Below are 25,055 nucleotides of genomic sequence, written 5' to 3' on the forward strand. Positions count from 1 at the left end.
TGATAACAATATAAATGTCTTTATTAATACTCAAATATTTCTGCAGGCTTTTGTAATGTTTTGCAGGCATTCGGTCAAGACAGCAATCCATCAGGGCCTTTTCATTGTATTATACGTCTGGATTGTGAACGATTGCACTTAGTCGGTGATTCAGATGCTTTCTGGAAAAAAATAAAGATTAATAAAAAAAAGCAGCTCCTGGAGATGCCAGAAATCATGAAGAGAAAACCTGGCCAAAGCATTCATCACAAAGAGCCGCACAGTCCATTACTGGCTTCATAATATTTATTACAATGGAGTCAATGGAGAATTAATGTCCTGTAATGGAGCTGAACCTCAGCAGATTTTCATTCCTTTCGTTTTTCTTTCTTTCTTTGGGTTCTGTCTAATAATGCCATCAACAAATCACTGATTCACTTTAATTTTCCTCACCATCAAATCAGCTCAAAAAATTAAGTTCACTGAGGACGGATTTATTTCTCACACGTGTCTCTATGGAAACAGCATGAATTAAAGAAAACAATTAAAATAAAAGTAGAGTTTGTGTTATTGTGAAGGTGATTTGCTTAGTCAGTTTGGTTCAAACAGGTCATGTTGTCCAGACGAATACAGTAACAACTCGTATTCATTGATTCTAATATCCCAAAGAAAGAAAGAAAGAAAAAGAAATGTATAAAAATGAATGAACAAATGAATTAATAAATAAATGAATAAATGAACGGATAAACAAATAAATGAACAAATAAAATTATTAATGATAAATGAATGAATAAAGTAATGAGTTAATGATTAATTAATGCATAAATGAATGCTTAAATGGATGGATGGATGGATGGATGAATGAATGTTAAAACAAAATCATTTATTAATGGATGGATAAATGAATGAATGGATGAATTAATGATGAACGAATGGATGAATGAATGAACAAAAGAACAGAAAAATAATAAAACAAATTAAATAATAGATAGATGATGAATAAACGAATAAACTAATGAATAAATAATTAATGAATGAATGAATGAATAAATGAATGAATAAATGAATGAAAAAAAGATAACATAAATATATTAAATTAATTAACAAAAATAAACAAAATAAAATAAATAAATAAATTTATTTATATATAAATATTAGTATTAACAATAATAATAATAATTTTTATTATTAGCAATAGTAGTAGTAATAGTATTATTGTGTTTGTGTATGTAAAATAATAATTACGAAATCTTTAAGTTTATTATTATTATTATTATTATTATTTTTATTATATGATAATACAAATGGCACAACACACAACAAAATTACTAAATCTTGAAGTAAAATATATAAACAATATATAAATATATATATATATATATATATATATATATATATATATATATATATATATATATATATATATATATAAAATAATGATTAAAATAAAACAAAATATAACACTATATATATATATATATATATATATATATATATATATATATATATATATATATATATATATATATATATATATATACATACACTTGATGTCAGAATTATTCACCCTCAACCTCCTGTTTTTTTTTTTTTATAATATTAACCTTAAAATGGTGTTTAAAAAATTTAAAACTGCTTTTATTCTAGCTGAAATAAAACAAATAAGACTTTCTCCAGAAGAAAAAGTATTATCAGACATATTGTTAAAATCTCTGTTTCTCTTTCTCTGTTAAACATCATTTGGGAAATATTTAAATAAGAAAAAAAATTCAAAGGGGGGTTATTAATTCTGACTATATATATACATATATACACACAAAAATAAATAATTTTTGAAGTCAAAAATAATATTAAAGTCAATATTATTATTAGACCATTTTTTTAGAGCTATGTTTTTTTTTCTATAGTCTTCAGAATAAACCATCGTTATACAGTAACTTGCCTATTTACCCTAACCTGCCTTTTTACCCTAATTACCCTAGTTAAGCTTTTAAATGCCACTTTAAGCTGTATAGAAGTGTCTTGAAGAATATCTAGTCTAATATTATTTGAGCATGCGCTTCTGTCCTGTAAAGTATTGTGCACTAATATTTTCTCTTCTGGGGAAAGTAAAGTGCTTCCAGTTCCTCCAGTTCTCTGTAAGTATGAGGCTCAAGTCCAGCAGACGGCAGGAACGCTCCATTCTCTTGAGTTATACTGCCATAAAATAACAAATCAACTTTTATCTTTCAGACGAGCCGGAAACCTTGAACTATTATACCGAGTCATGACACTTTATATGCTTGTCATTTATAAAACAAATTGGCCTTTTGTTGTGTCGCTGCTTCACTTATTCCATCCTTTAGAGTCCCTTTATTTAAAGCCCACATTCACTTCACAACTGCAGGAACTCAATCTGCTCTCTCTGAACATAGTTAACTTATTAATGGGTATGTGGATATAACACACACACACACACACACACACACACACATATAGATTGATGTGTTTATTTTCTCTTCTTCTGTTCTCCAGGTCTGATGTTCATCTGCATCAGAGCACTTCACTGACTCTGATTGACTTCTGACACTTTTTCTTTTCTCACATTTATGACAGCAGTTTAGTGGAGTTTACACTGTAGAGTAAAAATATCCACAATCTCACTTACAGATGCTCAGAATTCATCTTCACTTCAGTCACGCAGATATATGATGGTTAAGTGAAGCGTAGTAAGAATAAACGTTTTGTCAAGATAAAGAGTTGCAGCTGGAAGGGCATAAAACATATACTGGATACGTTATTTAAAATATGAATAAACAAAATAAAACAAAATAAAATAAAATAATAAAACTTAATATAATAAAATGGACCCACCAGTTTGTAAAACCCACCATCATTATGAAAAAAATGATGGATGTAGTTACAGTATTCAGCATAAATTACATAAGTAAATAATTAAAATAAATTAAATTAATTATTAATTAATATGAATGGAGCTTTCTGCATATGTGCAAAAAATAAATAAACAAATAAATATAAATGATAACAGTAATAATAAAATATATAAATAAATATAAATAAATAAATAATTAAATACAATACAATATAATATGAAGATTAATTCATTAATAAACGAATGAATACATAATATAAAATAAAATAAAATAAAATAAAAAAAAACAAAAAAATTAATTTACTTTATAACTTATTATAATATAATGGGCCTGCCAGTTTGTAAAACCCACACTCATTAAGAAAAAAAATAATGGATGTAGTTACAGTGTTCAGCATAAATTACATAAATAAATACATACATTTAAGTTAATTAATTAATTAAATATTATGAATTGAGCTTTCAGGATATGTGCAAAAAATAAATAAATATAAATGATAACATTAATAATAAAATATATAAATAAATAAAAATAAGTGAATACAATACATTATATTATAAAGATTAAATTTATTAATAAACAAATAAATACATCAAATAAAATAAAATAAAAAATAAATATAACTTATTATAATATAATTGGCCTGCCAGTGTGTAAATGGTGGGTTTTACACACTGGCAGGAAAATAAAAATAAAAGGAATAAAGAAAAAAAAGTAGGTACAGTACTCAGCATAAATGAATAATACATAAATAAAATTAAATAAACTAATGCACAAATGTTTTAAATAACAACAACAACAACAACAATGATGACAACAACAACAACAACAATAATAATAATAATAATAATAATAATAATAATAATAATAATAATAATAATAATAATAATAATAATAATATCTATAACAACAACAACAATAATAATTATAATAAAATTAATGATTTTATGAATGAATAAATAATTTGAATTAATGATTGAATGAATAATAAATTAATTATTTAATTAATTAACAAATAAATACATAATATAATATATAAATACATAAAATAAAATAAATTAAAACTAAAAAGAAATATAACTTATTATAATATAATGGGCCTGCCAGTGTGTAAAGCCCACCATCATTAAGAAAATATATAGATGTAGTTACAGTAATCAGCATAAACGAGTATTTAATAAATAAATAAATAAATAAATAAATAAATAAATAAATAAATAAATACATAAATAAATAAATAAATAAATAAATAAATAAATATGTTTTATCCATTTCTTAGTGAATATAGTCAGTATTAAAATAATCAAATATTTAAACAAGGTACTGCCAGTAAACTTTTTAATTTTTTTTAAATTTTTTTTTTATTTTGTTTACTTAAATTGTATTAATCATTTATATTGACACATTTACACATTTATTGTGCTGTACTGATTTCTGGACTGTGATATTCAGCTTTTTTCGCTAGATTAGTTCCAGTTTTGTCGTTTGTGCTGACTAATCTAATGTATATGCATGAATATATTAAAGCATCCTGTAGAAAATATAAACAATAATAAATATAAAAAGGCTGTGATGGGTTTACTCAATTATGCGGAATCACTTCTCCAAAAACCATATTAGCGTTATTGTATTAAACATTGTTTTATCCACAATGCTTTTGTTAAATTCAACAATAATCAATGCTTAACACATTGACAACAAAAATGCACAACACTGGCCTGACACGATTCATTTCTCTGTTTCTTTTACACTAAACAGCAGCAGTTTTGTTTTTTTGTTTTTCCAGCTGCCTTGAGCTCTCAAATAAATCCCCACGTTCAGCATTCAGCACATCTCTCTTTTGTTTTCTGCTAAAATGTCACCCAATTAACTAAAGAAAAGCAGGCCAATGAAGATGCTCAACACGCCATTAAAACGTGTACAAATTAATCCTGCTGTCATGAGATCAGGTGGAAACACACACAAGGAGGTTCAGGGTTTAGATTAACACTGTTTCATTCGTTTTTATCATGATTTCTGTCGGAGGGTGGCGCACTAGGTAGGACTGTTGCCTCACAGATTGGGCCAATTAGAGTGTCCGTGTGGAGTTTGCATGTTCTCCCAGTGTTGGTGTGGGTTTCCTCCAGGTGCTCCAGCTCCCCTACAGTCCAAACATATGCGCTATAGGGGAACTGAATCAGCTAAAACAAATGCTGGATAAGTTGGCGGTTCATTCCGCGGTGGTGACCCTGATTAAAAAAGGGACTAAGCCGAAAAGAAAATCAATGAATGAATGAAGGATTTCAAACATAACAAATTAAATAAATAAATAAATAAATAAAAATACAAATAAATCTATAAATTCCTGCATAAATAAAACAATAAATAAAAGAATAAATTCCTGCATAAAAAAAAGATAAATAAATAAATAAATAAATAAATAAATAAATAAAAAGACAAATAAATCCATAAATTCCTGCATAAATAAAAATGTAAATAGAATAATAAATTCCTGCATAAATAAAACTATAAATAAATAAATAAATAGATAAATAAATAAGTAAATAAATAAATAAATAAATAAAAAGAAAAATAAATCCACAAATTCCTACATAAATAAAACAATAAATAAAAGAATAAATTCCTGCATAAATAAAACTATAAATAAATAAATGAATGAATAAATAAATAAATAAATAAATAAATAAATAAATAAATAAATAAATCCACAAATAAATTGATGATTGACAGACATTCTCATTAGCATGTTGCAGAAAAATAAATGCAGTACTATGTTCAAGATTAAATAAAAGGTTTTAAGAGAGAGGGGGGGGGGGGATCTTCTTTCAGTTTAGAATTTTCTTATTCCCCAGACATTCGTGTCATTTTTTATAATTATTCACCTGCTCACACTTAGTTATGTATATATTTATTGATGCAATAATTTGTGCATTTTTATATACATTTATTTATTCATTTACTTATTTGTTTATGGATTTATTTATTCATTTGCCTATTTATTTATTGTTTTTGCAGGTTTCATCCTCCATCTCGGACAAAATCACATCAGGATTGAAGATGCAAAACTAGCTATTTTAAAATAAAGCCTCCTGTGTTTAGTTATACATAATGTTCCAGTATTGTGCAGACCTACTTAACCCATGCAAAAACATAAAATAAAAATAAAAATAAGAAGATAAAAAGATGCTCATAAAATAATGGTCAAGCGATAATCAAGTGATAAAAGTTTATATTTACAATGTGATTTAAATATATAAATATATACATGACTATATTGTATTGAATATATATACATACTTTTTATGTATATTATTTGTATTTATTTTTATATACATAAAACATAACAAATAAAGAAATAAACAAAACAAAACAAACAAACAAATAAATAATTACAAAAAATAAATAAATAAAAATAAAGACATAAACCACAAACAAAGAAATAAAACAAGTAAACAAACCTAAAACTAAAACCATAAAGAAATAAATATAGCTAAATACATGAGCTAAATACTAAATACATTTTTACAGAAGAAACATTTATGCATTATCAATAATTGAGTCTGCATTGTCTTAAATTAAAACCACTTTTAGTTTGGAAAGTTAATGAAAAATACTATACATACATAAATAAACAAATTGATAAATAAATAAATAAATAAATAAATTATAATAAATTATTAATTAAACAGTTGATTATTTAAAAAAAGAAAATAAATTAATAAATTTTAAATAAATAAATGTAAAAATATATTTTAATCAATTTTAAATAAATAAATAAATACAATTTAAATAAATAAATAAATAAATAAATACATTTTAAATAAACAAATAAATAAATAAATAAATAAATAAATAAATAAATTTATTAATAAAATTAATTAATTAATTTATTTATTTTAAATAAATAAATAAATAAATAAATTAATTAAAAGTAGAGAATATAAGAACTGAGTGTGATTTTTCTGAAGCAGAATAAATGAAAAGAACACATGCCTGCAGTGATATTGTTTTTTATAACTTCAGAGAGGGAAAAAAAAAATATGCAGGCAAAAAGTGAAAGTCAATAAAACACCAGCGCCACTTAAGACACTCATGTCTGGAACACAATTCAATTCAGGACAATTTATCAAGGCCCATTCACACCAAGGACGACACCAGACTAAATGGAAATAAAGTCTACACCAGACTAATGATAATAAAACAAATCAATGACATTCCTCAAATAACTGGCAGAGGGAGATGAAAACTTGTGTTGAATGAGACGTCCACCTGCAGCCAGAGACAGACAGAGAGAAGAAACCTGAGGAAAGAGTTGCCAAGTCCTCCATGTTTAGTGAAAAAAAAAAATCATTAAATTTGCAGCCTTAAAATTATGGCTAATATATTTATATATGTATATATATATATATATATATATATATATATATATATATATATATATATATATATATATATATATATATATATATATATATACACAGACTGAACTGAAAGCTTTTCTAAATATAATAATAAATGACTGTAATAAAGCGATGGTTACTAATAACCTATTATTTTTTGATTTTGATTGTAATGCAGTAATCTGAACCTTTATAAAGCCGCTTTGCAACAATAATGATTGTGAAAAGTGTTATACTTATAAACCTGAATTGAATGATTGAAGGCACAGATGGTGGTTTTTGAGCAGAACCAGCAGCTCACACACACTTACATACACACGCACACACACAAATGTCAGTGCACTGCCTGTGAGCGCCGGCCAGTGGCGTCCCAAAGCCCCGTCACAAAACCCAGGCCTAAACACACTTGGAGACTAGAAGCGTGATGAAAACGAGGGATTAATCAGAGGCTTTACTATGTGTGTGTGTGTGTGTGTGTGTGTGTGTGTGTGTGTGTGTGTGTGTGTGTGTGTGCATAACATAATAGTTTTAATAACTCATTTCTAATAACTGATTTCTTTTATCTTTGCCGTGATGACAGTAAATATCATAAGACTAGAAATTCTCATTCATTCATTCATTCATTCATTCATTCATTCATTCATTCATTCATTCATTCATTCATTCATTCATTCATTCATTTTCCTTTCAGCTTAGTGCCTTTATTAATCAGGGGTCGCTACAGAGGAATGAACCCCCAACTTATCCAGCATATGTTTTACACAGCGCATGCCCTTCCAGCTGAAACCCATCACTGGGAAACATCCACACACACACACTCATTCACACTCATTCACACACATACACTACAGCCAATTTATTTAATCAATTCCCCTATAGCACATGTGTTTGGACTGTGAGGGAAACCGGAGCACCCGTAGGAAACCCACGCCAACACGGGGAGAACATGCAAACTCCACACAGAAACACCAACTGACTCAGCCGAGGCTCGAATCAGCGACCTTCTTGCTGTGAGGCGATCATGCTACACACTGCACCATCGCATCGCCTTTTTCGAGATACAATATTAATATATTAGTACTATTATTAATTATAAACATTATTAACCCGTATTAAACGCATTGTTGAATATTAAATAATGAATTATTCATTCATTCATTTTCTTGTCGGCTTAGTCCCTTTATTAATCCGGGGTCGCCACAGCGGAATGAACCGCCAACTTATCCAGCAAGTTTTTACGCAGCGGATGCCCTTCCAGCCGCAACCCATCGCTGGGAAACATCCACACACACATTCACACACACACACTCATACACTACGGACAATTTAGTCTACCCAATTCACCTGTACCACATGTCTTTGGACTGTGGGGGAAACCGGAGCACCTGGAGGAAACCCACGCGAAGGCAGGGAGAACATGCAAACTCCACACAGAAACGCCAACTGAGCCGAGGTTCGAACCAGCGACCACTGCATCGCCTATAATTAATTATATATTGATTTAATATTATTATTAATGATTAATTGACTGCGCACCTGGCCAATCGGCTGACCCATCCTCCTCCTTCCCTGAACCCAACCAGTTTTACCAATAAACCCGCCCGCCCGCTCACTTCCCTGAACCCGAGCAACAATTTAGAAAAGCCGTCTAGAAAAAGAAAATCCCTGTTTTCTTTTTTTTTATATAGTGTTATACGTTTATTACATGTAAAAAGATTTTATTACATATAAAATGTATCATTGCCTATATTAACTTGCTATTATTTCCTTTATTATAAACGAATCCATTATATAAATGAAACCTGTCCAATTTAGATCTTTCAGCAAGGCCAGCAAACACATAATAATGACTGATCATCTATGAAGACTGATAGAAAACTGTTCAAGTCTATTATAGTGAATAGCGATCGGAAACAACCCTGCACATTCGCCCGTCTCGATCGCAATATTTGTGAAATAAATATTTCAAAAATAAGTACAAATTCCAGCACTTTTCAAGCACTTTCAAGGTACATTTGTATGCTTTTCCTGCAACTAATAACCACGTTTAATTATGTTTATATATATATATATATATATATATATATATATATATATATATATATATATATTTGTATATATATATATTGTATGTATTTTTTCACATTTAAATCAATTGTGCTATTTAAAAAAAATAAAATTTATTGAGCACTTTAGATTTATTGGAGATGTTTTGGATTTATTGGGAAAGTTTACCCAAAAAAGATTAAAAAATAAATTAAAAATGCTTTTAAGTTTGGTGTCTTTCTACGTAAAGTTGATATCTCAAGAAATGAGCTTACAGTCAGATTTTGTTTGGGTGTCGTACATGATATTTCATGTGCATTGCTATTTTTTCTGTACAGTCATTAGATTGTCGTTTTAGGTTTAAAAATAGTTCTATAAAAATCTGACTTTAAAAATTTGGTTGTCTTAAATTTCAGATAATCAAGTTAAGAAATACAAATTCAAAACATTTCTAATAGGATATAATCAGTATTATTAACTTACAATTGTTAACAATTCAATTTAACACAATTCGAATTCAAATTGTTTTGGCATTTATTAGCTCCATAAATGCGCGCATGCGGTGAACATTTTGCAATGAAAACTGGTCGCACGACAACAATTTATCCACTCGCACAAATGCTCCCAAATATATTTGGGATCACATATTATATATGTAGGTCACATAGACTAAATTAAAACATATATATTGAGGTCACATGGACAAAATTGTGCACATATGCAACCAAAACAATTTCAATTTCAATCCTGCTAATCCAAGCAGGTTCAAGCACTTCGTCTAAAATCCAAGCACTTTTCTAACCTTGAAAACACTAAAATAAAAATCAAGCATTTTCCAGGATTTCCAGCACCCGTAAGAACCCTGTAAACACTATTGTTTATTGTGTACAATCTTTATTAACCATATATATCAAAATATATCGATGAAAATGTCCAAGAAGACGTTAATAACATTACCATCCGTCGTAACCATATATGGTTTGGCTAGATTGTGTGTGCCTAAAGCGTGTGTGGTTCTGCAGGACTGAAGCTGGATATTATTGGTTTTCCTCCTCCTATAAAAAGTTTCTATGGCATTGCAGGACATTTAAAAGGCCGTCATGTCCTGCTTTTCAAAGATCGCATGTAGCTTAATCTGCAAGCGACGCTTACCTTTGTAGCATAATGCATAACGCAGAGAAATGAAGACTGATGCAGAGATTAACCTTTAGCCCTTGTGAAGGACACTGATTAAACAGTGTGTGTGTATTAGTGCTTAAGCGTGCCGGGAGGAAAAGTCATGTCTTATGTATGATTGCATTTCCTTTATCTTTGCTTTCTAGTTCACGAACAAAGGCTCGGGACCCCTAAAACGCTGGCTGTGAATGTGGCTGAATGCAGACAGAGATGCATTAGTCATGTGTGTCCGGCTTTTCTGCTCGTGATCAAAAGCTCTATTAAAAAACTGTCAAGACTTTTAAAGCTACAATTCACAAACACACGCGCTTAGTTGCCGGCTCACACACTTTAATGCACGACTTCTCCACAACAACCATCACACAATGTTCAGGTGAAGCACTGTGCTCAATTGGAAACTGAGATTCACATAAACTATTTATGATTTTGTTTTACAGTATTTTATAATAAAGACAGATATAAGATACAGTTCTATATAAACAGGTGAACTTTTCCTATGCTATTTTGTTTGTTATCTGCTGTCATAAGAAAAGTGTGGACATCTTATGATATTTCTATTTATTTTAGAACTAAAATAATATATATAGTTCTGCACAAGACTTTTGGCCAGCGGAGAAATTAAAATGGTCGTGCCCAACTGAGTCTGGTTCTCTCAAGGTTTTTTTTTCTTCACTCCCATCAGGTGAAGTTTTTTTTTTTTTTTCTTCTCCGCTGTCACTGTCACCACTGGCTCGCATGGTTCAGGATTGGTAGAGCTACGCATTGATGAATTCAACCCGGGCTCATTGTGGAAATGTAGCCCCGCGGACGTTTCTGCGGACCGCGATTTACGTCCCGGGAGGTACGTATTCGAGTGTTTTTTGTTTTCGCGGATCCGCGAGAGGCCGCTGTGCGCGCTTTTTCGCGTCTCGGGCGGGCGCCTCTCGGGAGCGTGCGCAGTTCGCGCCCGCACCGTTCTCGCGCGAAAAGCCGCCGGATCGGCCGACTCGGCCGCCCTCCTCTTCCTCCTCCACCTCCTCCTTCCCTAAACCCGAGCGACGGTTCGCAAAAGCCGTCCAAAAAAAAAAAAAAAAAAAAGCAAAAGCCCTCGTCTTCGATTTCGACCGTGTTTTCGGATCCCTCCGCGTTCTCGCCCTTATTTTTCGGATTCCGTATTTTGTCTTACCTGATTTCCGGAACCTGCTGTTCCCCGGACTCGATCCCAGTCGTCGTCCACCGCGGCCGGCTCCTCCTCCTCCGGGGCCTCCGCTCCGCTGACGCAATGCTGTGAGCTAAGCGGACAAACTGATTGCATCGGGAAAGCCCTCCACTCGGAGGCGAGCCATCAGCTGGCGAGCACGAAGAGGAGGGACGGATCGGCGCCACACCGCCCCGCAGCGTTCGCTCGAAAAAAACTAAACGCGGCCTTTACATACCTCCGGCCACTAAATCGCGGTCTCCAAAAACGTCCGTGGGGCTATGTTTCCAGAATGAGCTTGGGTTGGTTGAATTTGCTCCTCAGTGTTTGAACTCTCAGTAATGACTTTAAATCACACTGAACTGAGCTAAACTGAACTGAACTTAAACACTAAAAACTGAACTACACTGTTCCAGTTACTATGACCATTTATGTGAAGCTGCTTTGACACAATCTACATTGTAAAAGCGCTATACAAATAAAGCTGAATTGAATATATATATACACACTGTAAAAAATGAAAAAATGCTACAGTACAAATCCGTAACCTAGTTAACCGAATGTAATTATTTACAGTGAATAACCGTAAATTGACTTTCTTGACTTTCATGGCACATCACTTTTTATGCCTTTTGTTGACATTAATATGGATCTTTTTAGTTGTTTCCCCATCATTTATGTACATTAGAGATTTATGTTACATCTAATGTTTGTAATGACTTTTATTTTATGCGTGTTACCATACTGGTGTTTAGTAGCTGTGTGAATGACACTGAGCACCTTCTATATGCTGATACTCTTTTCTGCTTGCGGGAAAAGTTGATTGTGATGAGCATTGGCTCATTGTGTAACTTCCTCATCACCACCTGCATGTGTGTCTAACTGTGTAACAAAAGATGTGTAGATGTTGGTCATTCAAAATACAGACATATTACCTCCATGAATTAATAAAATACGGTGGTTTACCGTAAAAATGAGAAATTACTTTTACGGTTTGTACCGAGTTTGTAACGGTAAAGTACTGGCAACCACAGCTGCCATTTTTTTTACCGTAAATTTTACGGATTTATTTTTTACAGTGTATAAATATACTGTTGAAGTCAGAATTATTAGCCCCCCTTTGAGTTTTTTTTTCTTTCTTAAATATTTCCCAAATGATGTTTAACAGAGCAAGGAAATGTTCACAGTAGGTCTGATAATATATTTTCTTCTGGAGAAAGTCTTATTTGTTCTGTTTCAGCTGGAATAAAAGCATTTCTTAATTTTTAACACCATTTTAAGGTCAATATTATTAGCTGATTTAAGCATTTTTTTTCTATAGAAGCATTATACAATAACTCGCCTAACTGACCCTTTGCTAAGCCCCGCCCTCCTTAGTTACTGTTGCTACGCCTGTCAAGCTTTCGTGCATGGCACGGCTTTTTCAATGTGTATGCGCCAGTGTCAGGCATTGCCAGAGATATCATGTCATTTTTGGCAAACAGGTGAGATATTCGAGAAAGCCAGACAAAAAAAGGACTGCAGTATGCGTTGCAGGGGTATATTCACAACATAATAGGCGATACCAATACTCCTTTTATGATTAAAATGATATTGATTAAGAGTCGACCATGTAAGCAGCTATTTTTGATTACCTTAAAGGATCACGCGAGTCCCGAAATGTGGAGGTTTTTCTTTCCGTTCGCTATGCAGTATCAAATTCCATTTAAACATCCTGAATGACAATATGCTGAATAAGGGTGAACTGCTGAACTGCAGTTAAAGTCTAAAGGTTAAAAATGAAACACCCGAAACTGCATGAAACTCTGGAAGAAACGCTGGATAGCCTGGTGGTGTCACATTTGTTTTATACTGAAACTTTCCTTCTAAAAGCGCATCCTTGGTCTTATCCAAATTTATTTGCACGTTAAACACACGCAGGGCCGGAGCAAACTGTAATGGCACTCTAGGCAAACGACGATCACGCCGCCCTCAACCCGAAAGTGACCAGTTCCCAGATGAAAGGGGGGACGGTAAGGGAGGCGGTGGGTGTAGCGGATGAAAGTCAGGACCGGGGGGTTCACTCACTATTCTTCTGCCTACGGCGGCCGCCTGGGTCGCCTCTATGCATGCGCCATCCCTGAACATGCGTTAGCCACAACAGGAAATAAAAAAACTGCAACACCATAATTTGTGTTATTTTTTTAAGCGTTAAATATCTAAAATTAATCTCATGCAATAACTTGCTAATTTAGACAGCCCTAATATATATATATATATATATATATATATATATATATATATATATATATATATATATATATATATATATATATATATATATTATTAACCCTAATATATATATATATATATATATATACACACATAAACATGCAATAACTTGCTAATTTAGACAGCCCTAATATATATATATATATATATATATATATATATATATATATATATATATATATATATATATATATATATATATATATATATATATATATATATATCTATATATACACATAAACATGCAATAACTTGCTAATTTTTAAAAGCCCTAATATATATATATATATATATATATATATATATATATATATATATATATATATATATATATATATATATATATATATATATATATATATACATATATATACACATATGTATACATTCATACATAAACATGCAATAACACGCTAATTTTGACAACCCTAATATATATATATAATAATATTATATATATATATAATAAGTAAAGATGAAGAAAAATACTATTTATTTATTTGTTTTTTTTTTTTTGGAGAGGGTGCTGTGCTTCAGTAGAGCTTTATGTCTAGCAATGCCCCTGTTCACCACCCATAAACTGCATTACACACACACAACACTTCTGTCACTTCTGTAATATAAGCCCAACTCAAAGACTCAGACTCGTTTGAGGCAGCATTGCTATTATTTCTGTATGACCTCACTTTTTTTTTATTCTGTTAGCTGTGGGGAAGAAAAAAAAGAAACACTCTTTTCAAAAAGCCGAGCTAATTATCCTGGAAAATAAGCAAGCAGATGTTCAGTGTCAACATGTCGATTTAGCACATGGCACCAGTGGAGAAAAGCATCTGTGCTTACTGATAAGTCTTGAACGCGCTGCGCTTTTATCATCATTACAATATTCATTAAGAACATTTCATATTAAAAGTGTGTTTCCTCAGATAGCCCGTGTTGTTTTCTTTAAAACTTTGCACGTGCATCAACTCATAAAATGTTTGCACTTTCAAGAACGCCATTATGTTTAGCAGCACTATGACAAGCAGTTCTCACCGCTCACTGTTCACTTGCACTGTAGAGCTCACTTATTTTAGGAGGGTGGATCACGAGCACTTGCCCACACGTACATGTTATTAGTAAATGGAAACGGAAGTAAACAAATGGGTTTAAAGAAAAATGAGATGAGGAGAATAGTTTAGTGATAATGTAATGTTACGCCCCTACTGCTGATAGGCTAGAACATTCTCTTCCCCATCATAAGTAGACACGCCCTCTACTGCTGACTAGATAGGGCACTTTCCTCCCCAATCGTAGTAGACACACTCCTTACAACTGACTGGTTAGAACAGTCTCCTCCCCATCATAACTAGACACGCCCCTATAGTGCTTACAGGCTAGAACAGTCTCCCGCCCCATCAAAAGTAGACACACCCCTTACTGCTGACTGGCAAGTGCAGTCTCTTCTCCTCCATCATTAGTAGACACGTCCACTTCTGGTGACTGGCTAGAACAGTCTCCCTATCATAAGTAGCCACGCCCCCAACTGCTAACTGGCTCGAACAGTCTCCCTATCATAAGTAGCCACGCCCCCAACTGCTAACTGGCTAGAACAGTCTCCATATCATAAGTAGCCACGCCCCCTACTGCTAACTGGCTAGAACTGTCTCCCTATCATAAGTTGACACGCCCCCTAATGCTAACTGGCTAGAACTGTCTCCCTATCATAAGTAGCCACGCCCCCTAATGCTAACTGGCTAGAACAGTCTCCCTATCATAAGTAGCCACGCCCCCAACTGCTAACTGGCTCGAACAGTCTCCCTATCATAAGTAGCCACGCCCCCTAATGCTAACTGGCTAGAACAGTCTCCCTATCATAAGTAGCCACGCCCCCAATTGCTAACTGGCTAGAACAGTCTCCCTATCATAAGTAGCCACGCCCGCTAATGCTGACTGGCTAGAACAGTCTCCCTATCATAAGTAGCCACACCCCCAACTGCTAACTGGCTAGAACAGTCTCCCTATCATAAGTAGCCACGCCCCAAATTGCTAACTGGCTAGAACAGTGTCCCTATCATAAGTAGCCACGCCCCCTACTGCTAACTGGCTAGAACAGTCTCCCTATCATAAGTAGCCACGCCCCCTACTGCTAACTGGCTAGAACTGTCTCCCTATCATAAGTAGCCACGCCCCCTAATGCTAACTGGCTAGAACAGTCTCCCTATCATAAGTAACCACGCCCCTAATGCTAACTGGCTAGAACAGTCTCCCTATCATAAGTAGCCACGCCCCCAACTGCTAACTGGCTAGAACAGTCTCGCTATCATAAGTAGCCACGCCCCTAATTGCTAACTGGCTAGAACAGTCTCCCTATCATAAGTAGCCACGCCCCCTACTGCTGACTGGCTAGAACAGTTCCCTGCCCCATCATAAGTCAACACGGCCCTACTGCTGACTAGCTAGAGCAGTCTCCGCCCCCATCATAAGGAGACACTTCCCCTACTGCTGACAGGCTTGAACATTCTCCTCTTCATAAGTAGTCACGCCCCTTATGCTTATGTATATGACAGTCTCCTCCTCATCATGTGTAGACACACCTATGATGCTGATTTTTACAACAGACTCCTCCCCCATAGCGAGTAGACACACCCTTATTTTGATATTTACAACAGTCTCCTCCCCAATCATAAGTAGACACGTCTCTACTGCTGACTAGCTATAACAGTCTCCTCCCCAAAAATGAGAAGACACACCCCCTACTGCATACAGGCAAGAACACTCTCCTTCCCCTATCATAAGTAGACACGCCCTTCTACTAATGTCTATAACAGTCTCCTCATCATCATAGGTAGACACGCCCCTTCTGCTGATATCTACAACAGGCATCTCTGCCATTATGAATAGACACACCCCTTCTGCTGATGTCTATAACAGGCTCCTCTTCATAATAAGTAGACACGCCCCTTCTGCTGATCTCTATAACAGTCTCCTCGTCATCATAGGTAGACACGCCCCTTCTTCTGATATCTACAACAGGCTCCTCTTCATAATAAATAGACACGCCCCTTCTGCTAATGTCTGTAACAGTCTCCTCATCATCGTAGGTAGACACGCCCATTCTGCTGATGTCTACAACAGGCATCTCTGCCATTATGAATAGACACGCCCCTTCTGCTAATGTCTATGACAGTCTCCTCCCCATCATAGGTAGACACACCCCTTCTGCTGATGTCTATAACAGGCTCCTCTTCATAATAAGTAGACACACCCCTTCTGCTAATCTCTATAACAGTCTCCTCGTCATCATAGCAAGACACGCCCCTTCTTCTGATATCTACAACAGGCTCTTCTTCATAATAAGTAGACACGCCTTTTTTGCTAACGTTTATGACAGTCTCCTTATCATAGGTAGACACGCCCCTTCTGCTGATGTCTACAACAGGCTTCTCTGCCATCATGAATAGACACGCCCCTTCTGCTAATGTCTATGACAGTCTCCGCCCCATCATAGGTAGACACGCCCCTTCTGCTGATGTCTACAACAGGCTCCTCTGCCATTATGAGTAGACACGCCCCTTCTGTTCATTTCTACAATATAATCCTTCCCCATAATGAGTAGACACGCCTTTTATGCTAATGCATGAATAAGGCTCCACACCCATGAGTAGCCATGCCCCTTCTGCTGATGTTTACAACAGTCTCCTCCCCATAACGATTAATCATGGCCCTTTTGATGATATCTACAACAGGCTCCTCCCCCACAACGGGTAGACACACCCCTTCTGCTGATATTTACAACAGTCTCCTTCCCCATAGTTAGCAAATATCTCCTCATTCACTTTTTAAAAAAAGTATTCACACACACACACACACACACACACACACACTGAGGTTTTCACGTCAGGATGAATGGTTTTGATCATTGCAGATTTATCGCATCCAGATATGCAGTCTTGGAAGACAAAAATCAGTAAGCCCTGATTAATTTTCCGTATATCTGCAATAATCTGTCCCACAGTGAAATCAGATCTTCAGATAAAGAGAATCCAATTAAACAAACAAGCAGAATCATCCAAGAGTGAACGTCTTTGCTGGAAAATGAATGTGAACCTTGAGATAACTTTGCCTTTAGTTTGTGATGTGACTCTGGTGATCAATAGTAACTGCAGCAGCCAAACGTTCTGATCGATTCTGCACATGGACACGGAGGAATTTTGGCCCATTTTTCTTTGCAGCACCACTTCAACTGAGCGAGCCTGGCTCCAAATGCTCTTTCAGATACAACTTTTATATTGGGTTAAGGTTGGGTCATTAGCCTGTTCGAAGCATAGACTTTCAGCTGCTTTTAAACATGTATGTTCTCACTGTGTTGAAGGCCATTGTTAAAAAAGAAATAATATGAAATAAATAATATATAAACAGGTTCTCTAACAATAGCAAGTACATGCTCATTCTGATCAGTTATAATCAGGACCAGTGCAGATTATGGTTTCTGTATAAAATAGCACAACCACACATGGATGATGGATGGATGGATGGATGGATGGATGGATGGATGGATGGATGGTTGGTTGGTTGGAATGATGTATGGATGGATGGATGGATGGATGGATCGATCGTTGTTTAGTTGGTTGGATGGGCTGACGGTTGGGTAGATGGATGGATGGATGAATGGATGGACAGATGGATGGATGGATGGATGGAAGTTGGATGGATGGATGCACAGTTGGTTGGTTGGTTGGATGGATGCTTGGATGGTTGATTGGTTGTTTGGTTGGACGGTTGGGTAGATGGATGGATGGATGGATGAATGGATGGTTGGACAGATGGACGGACAGTTGGATGGATGGATGAATGTATGGATGGATGTAGGGATGGATTGACGGATGGTTGGGTGGATGGATGGTTGGGTGGATGGATTTGTGGATGGATGGATTGATGGATAGATGGATGGTTAGTCGTTTGGACGGCAGGATGGATGTTTGGATGGATGTATATAGATGGATGGTTGGTTAGATGGAAGGATGGATGTATGATGAAAAGATGAATGGAGGTTATGGTTGGTTGTTTGGTTGATTGGTTGGTTGGACGGATGGACGGACAGACAGTTGGGTGGTTGGATGGATGGATGGATCGACCGTTGATGAGTTGGTTAGATGGATGGACGGTTGGGTAGATGGATGGATGAATGGATGGTTGGACAGATAGACAGTGAATTGGATGGATGGACGGATGGATGTATGATGAAAAGATGAATGGAGGTTATGGTTGGTTGTTTGGTTGATTGGTTGGTTGGACAGATGGACGGACAGACAGTTGGGTGGTTGGATGGATGGATGGATCGACCGTTGGTGAGTTGGTTGGATGGATGGACGGTTGGGTAGATGGATGGATGGATGGATGGTTGGACAGATAGACAGTGAATTGGATGGATGGAAGGCTGGATGGATGGATGTACAGTTGGTTGGTTGGTTTGTTGATGGATGCTTGGATGTTTGGTTGATTGGTTGGATGGACAGACGGTTGGGTAGATGGATGGAGGGATGGATGGTTGGACAGATGGACGGACAGTTGGATGGATGGATGGATGAATGTATGTATGGATGGATGGAAAGATGGGATGGATGGTTGGTTGGATGATTGATTGATTAATGGATGGATGGAGGGTTGGTCGGTTGGACAGCAGGACGGATGGTTGGTTGAATGGATGGATGGATTGATTGATTAATGGATGGATGGATGGATGGATGGAGGGTTGGTCGGTTGGACAGCAGGACGGATGGTTGGAGGCATGGATAGATGGATGGTTGGTTGGTTGGATGGATGATGAATAGATGAATGGATGGATGGATGGATGGTTGGTTGGTTGGTTGGACGAATGGACAAGACGGACAGACAATGTAAACAAGCGGGACTGCTTTACAAATCTAATAAATCAGTAAGAGCACAATGCATAACCATGGTGAGGCTTTACCAAATGATTTGGTGATTCATTTGTGCTTGTCCTGGTCTGTGCATTGACGTAACAGCATATCCGATCAGGTTTCAGCCCCGTCTGAGCTGAAGATCAAAACTAAATATTGTTCCAGTGGATTGTGGAGTAATAGGTAAACGCAATGGTTCTGTGGGCTTATCTGATTGCTATCAATAGGACATTAATCGGTGTTCACTGGCAGGGAAATTCCCTTCACGACTGCTGCAAAACACACAATCTGATCTGCTTATGAATATAATATCTCAAACTCCACACCGTCTTTTTGTGAACAAGCTGTTTTGCTGTTCGTCAGCCTGTTATTTTTTACCCGCTTCCTCACTATTGTCAATAAAACTACACACGTTATCAAATCTGCTATTTGTAATTAATTAAATGTTTAATTTGGGCTGACACTTAAATATTGGGCTTAAAGAGCTCCTATTATACATTAAAAAGGGTCATATTTCGGTTTTATGCAACATACTGATATGCATGCAAAGTGAAAAAACACTCCTGGTCTTACAATACAAATTTATTTAAACCTAATTATCCCAGCGACTCACATAAGAATCGTTCAGCGATTCCTTTGTTCCCAAACCCAGCACAGCGTCTTCATGACTCATGAGGTCAGGATTTGTCTTTGCTGCTGTGTTAATGGGCGGGGCCGCAGGTTTAAATTTTCCCGGGTTTGCACCTGCAACAATTGGGCGGGGCTTATGTTTCATAGCCATGTCCCGCCGATATGACTAAAGACTCGCTAACAAGACGATTCATTCGAACCACCATGAGTCGACTCTTTTATAGATGAATCATTCATTCATTCATTTTCTTGTCGGTTTAGTCCCTTTATTAATCTGGGGTCGCCACAGTGAAATGAACCACCAACTTATCCAGCATGTTTTTGCGGATGCTCTTCCAGCCGCAACCCATCTCTGGGAAACATCTACACACACACACATTCACACACTCTTACGCTATGGACAATTTAGACTACCCAATTCACCTGTACCGCATGTCTTTGGACTGTGGTAGAGCCAGAGCCCAACCAGAGCTGGGTTGCGGCTGAAAGGGCATCCGCTGCGTAAAAACTTGCTGGATAAGTTGCCGGTTCATTCATTCATTCATTCATTAATTCATTCATTCATTCATTGCCTCTTGTGGTTCGAGTTTATATATTTATTAATTAACTCATTCTTTTATTAACTCGTTCATTCATTAATTAAATTATTCATTCATTCATTCATTCATCCAACCCACTCATTCATTCATTGTCTCATTCTCTGTGGTCTGAATTTCTGCATTCATTGATTAAATTGTTCTTTTATTAACTCACTCATTCATTCATTTATTCATTCATTTATTCATTCATTCATTCATTCATTCATCCACTCATTAATTCCTTCATTGTCTTTTGTGGTTTGAGTTTATGTATTTATTTATTAACGCGTTCATTCAATAATTCATTAATTCATGCATTCATTCATTCATTGCCTCTTGTATTCTGAGTTGATGCATTTATTCAATAAATCATTTTTGTGTTCCTTCTTTTGTTCTTTTGTTCATTCGTTCATTCATTCATTTATTCATTCATTGTCTCTTGTGGTCTGAGTTTATGTAAAGACAGGTTATCTTATTTACAGCTAGATGTCAATGCAATATTCCAATTTAATAATATAAGTATACCATGTGCATGTTTTTTATTACTTTTATTTATGTATCATTAATTAATTAATTTATTCATTCATTTGTTTGTTCGTTCATGCATTCCTTCCTTCATTCATCCGTCCATTTATTCATTGATTGGAATCTGAGATTATGTATGCTAATGAGGGAGAGATCATCACTAGTGGGCAGGGCTTTCTCCCTCTGATGACACGTACAAAGGGAGAATGTCAATCAAATTCTGATTAAAGCAAAACTTATATTTTTATTTATTTAATTTATTTTTTTATTATAAGCTGGTTACATTCTGTGGCGACCCAGGATTAATAAAGGGACTAAGCCGACAAGCAAATGAATGAATGAATGAATTTACACATGCATTCATTCATTCATTGTGAGCCCTTATGGATGGAATAATAATTGTGATGATGAAAATCTGAGAAAGAGATGTGAAGGCAACAGAAGTCTTTAAACTATAAACTAGCTACAAACTTTAAACCAGCTAAAAGAGTTTATACCCACTGCACAAGAGTGTTGAAACTCACCTGCTCGGTGTAAGAAGTGTTATAAAAACCTTCTGTGAGTTGCTGTGTTTTTATAAGAGAGAAACAAGGTAATTTTCACACAAAGTCTGCTTCAAAGCGCAGCATGGAGCTTCATTGATTCTTCCGTGAGTGAAAGCGAGAACCTGCTTCTTCTTTACAGACTATCAGCTGCACTGAGATTGCCATGCAGGCAAATCATTTTTATGTTATCTGGAGGACGAGCGCTGGACTGGATGACAGAAGCAGAAAGCACAGCACTGTAAATCACCGGCAGGTTTAGAGCATCATGGGAGAAAATCACGGATCCACTGCTGAGAACAAGAGCTTTTACGGTCTCCCTGAGAGAATCCGGGCTGCAGACGCCGTTTAAAGGCCGGTCAGGTCAATGCACCGCTTTATTTTATTTAGCTTGTTAGAATAAAGAGGCCATCAGATGCTTTCAGTGACGCAAATCTCACAAGCAACCATGCAGGACTCCAGAAGTCCGGTCTGTGTGTCTGAGTCTCCTATATTTGGGTAGCCAGAAGTAAAAAATGTGTATTCATTTGTTCATTCATACATTGTCTCTTGTGGTCTGAGTTTATGTATTTGTTCATTAACTCATTCATTCATTAACTTGTTCATTCACCCAATCATTCATTTATTTATTGTTTTTTGTGGTCTGGGTTTATGTACTAATTAATTAATGCTTTAATTCATTCATTCATTCATTCATTCACCTAGCCGTGCATTCATTCATTCATTCAATCATTCATTCATTCAGGTTTATTCATTAACTCATTCTTTCATTAACTTGTTCATTCATTAATTCAATCATCAATTTATTCATCCACCCACCCACCTATTCATTCATTCATTCATTCATTCATTCATTGACTACTGTGCTTTGAGTTTATGTATTTATTTATTCATTCATTCATTTATCCATTCATTCATTCATTCATTCATTCATTGTCTTTTGTGGTCTGAGTGTCTTTGTTCATTAACTCGTTCTTTTATTAACTATTTCATTCATTAACTTGTCTATTCATTCATTTAATCATTCATCCACCCACTCATGCAATCAATAATTTTCTCTTGTGATCTGAGTTTATGTATTTATTCATTAACTCATTCTTTCATTAACTTGTTTATTCATTCATTCATTCATTCATCCACCCACTCACTCATTCATTCATTCATTCATTCATTCATTGTATCATGTGGTTTGAGTTCATACATATATTCATTAACTCATTCATTCATTCATTCGTTTGGTCATTTGTTCGTTCATTTATCTATTTATTCACCCTCAATATTTATTCATTCAGTCATTCATCCACCTAGCCACTCACTCATTCATTCATTGTCTCGCATGGTCAGGGTTCATGTATTTACTCATTAACTCATTCTTTTATTAACTTGTTTATTCATTCATTCATTAATCCACCCACTCACTCATTCATTCATTCATTCATTCATTCATTCATTGTATCATGTGGTTTGAGTTCATACATATATTCATTAACTCATTCATTCATTTATTCGTTTGGTCATTTGTTCGTTCATTTATCTATTTATTCACCCTCAATATTTATTCATTCAGTCATTCATCCACCTAGCCACTCACTCATTCATTCATTGTCTCGCATGGTCAGGGTTCATGTATTTACTCATTAACTCATTCTTTCATTAACTTGTTTATTCATTCATTCATTAATCCACCCACCCACTCACTCATTCATTCATTCATTCATTCATTCATTGTATCATGTGGTTTGAGTTCATACATATATTCATTAACTCATTCATTCATTCATTCATTCGTTTGGTCATTTGTTCGTTCATTTATCTATTTATTCAACCTCAATATTTATTCATTCAGTCATTCATCCACCTAGCCACTCACTCATTCATTGTCTCGCATGGTCAGGGTTCATGTATTTACTCATTAACTCATTCTTTCATTAACTTGTTTATTCATTCATTCATTCATCCACCCACTCACTCATTCATTCATTCATTCATTCATTCATTCATTGTATCATGTGGTTTGAGTTCATACATATATTCATTAACTCATTCATTCATTCATTCGTTTGGTCATTTGTTCGTTCATTTATCTATTTATTCACCCTCAATATTTATTCTTTAATTCATTCATCCACCTAGCCACTCACTCATTCATTCATTGTCTCGCATGGTCAGGGTTCATGTATTTACTCATTAACTCATTCTTTCATTAACTTGTTTATTCATTCATTCATTCATCCACCCATTCATTCATTCATTCATTCATTCATTCATTCATTCATTTATTCATTCATTCATTCATTCATCCATTCATTGTATCATGTGGTTTGAGTTCATACATATATTCATTAACTCATTCATTCATTCATTCGTTTGGTCATTTGTTCGTTCATTTATCTATTTATTCACCCCAAATATTTATTCATTAATTCATTCATTAATTGCCTCTTGTGGTTCGAGTTTATGTATTTATTCATTAACTTATTCTTTTATTAACTCGTTCATTCATTAATTTATTTATTCATTCATTCATCCAACCCACTCATTCATTCATTGTCTCATTCTCTGTGGTCTGAATTTCACATTTATTGATTAAATTGTTCTTTCATTAACTCGCTCATTCATTTATCCACTCATTAATTCCTTCATTGTCTTTTGTGGTCTGAGTATGTATTCATTTATTAACTCGTTCATTCAATAATTCATTAATTCATAGATTCATTCATTCATTCATTGTATCTCGTATTCTGAGTTGATGCATTTATTCAATAACTTATTTTTGTGTGAACTCATTTTTGTGTTCCTTCTTTTGTTCGTTAATTAATTAATTAATTAATTAATTAATTAATTAATTAATTAATTAATTAATTAATTAATTAATTAATTAATTAATTAATTAATTAATTAATTAATTAATTAATTAATTAATTAATTCACTCACTCACTCACTCATTCATTCATTCA

The 25,055-nt window shown here is 34.5% G+C and overlaps 1 long non-coding RNA gene across 2 annotated transcripts in view; it reads right to left on the bottom strand.

The window, feature by feature from the left end:
* LOC141385695 (uncharacterized) overlaps nt 1-25,055 on the bottom strand; it is a 32,248-nt gene continuing 7,193 nt past the window's right edge. The window contains exon 3 of one of the 2 annotated variants that reach the window (XR_012406559.1): nt 1-161. This is a non-coding gene — a long non-coding RNA (uncharacterized lncRNA). Of the gene's footprint in view, nt 162-4,224; nt 4,993-25,055 lie in introns of those variants that run through there. The other variant, XR_012406558.1, reaches the window with a different exon arrangement.

Source organism: Danio rerio, chromosome 5, assembly GCF_049306965.1.
Source record: "Danio rerio strain Tuebingen ecotype United States chromosome 5, GRCz12tu, whole genome shotgun sequence".
Classification (NCBI taxonomy): Eukaryota; Metazoa; Chordata; class Actinopteri; order Cypriniformes; family Danionidae; genus Danio; species Danio rerio.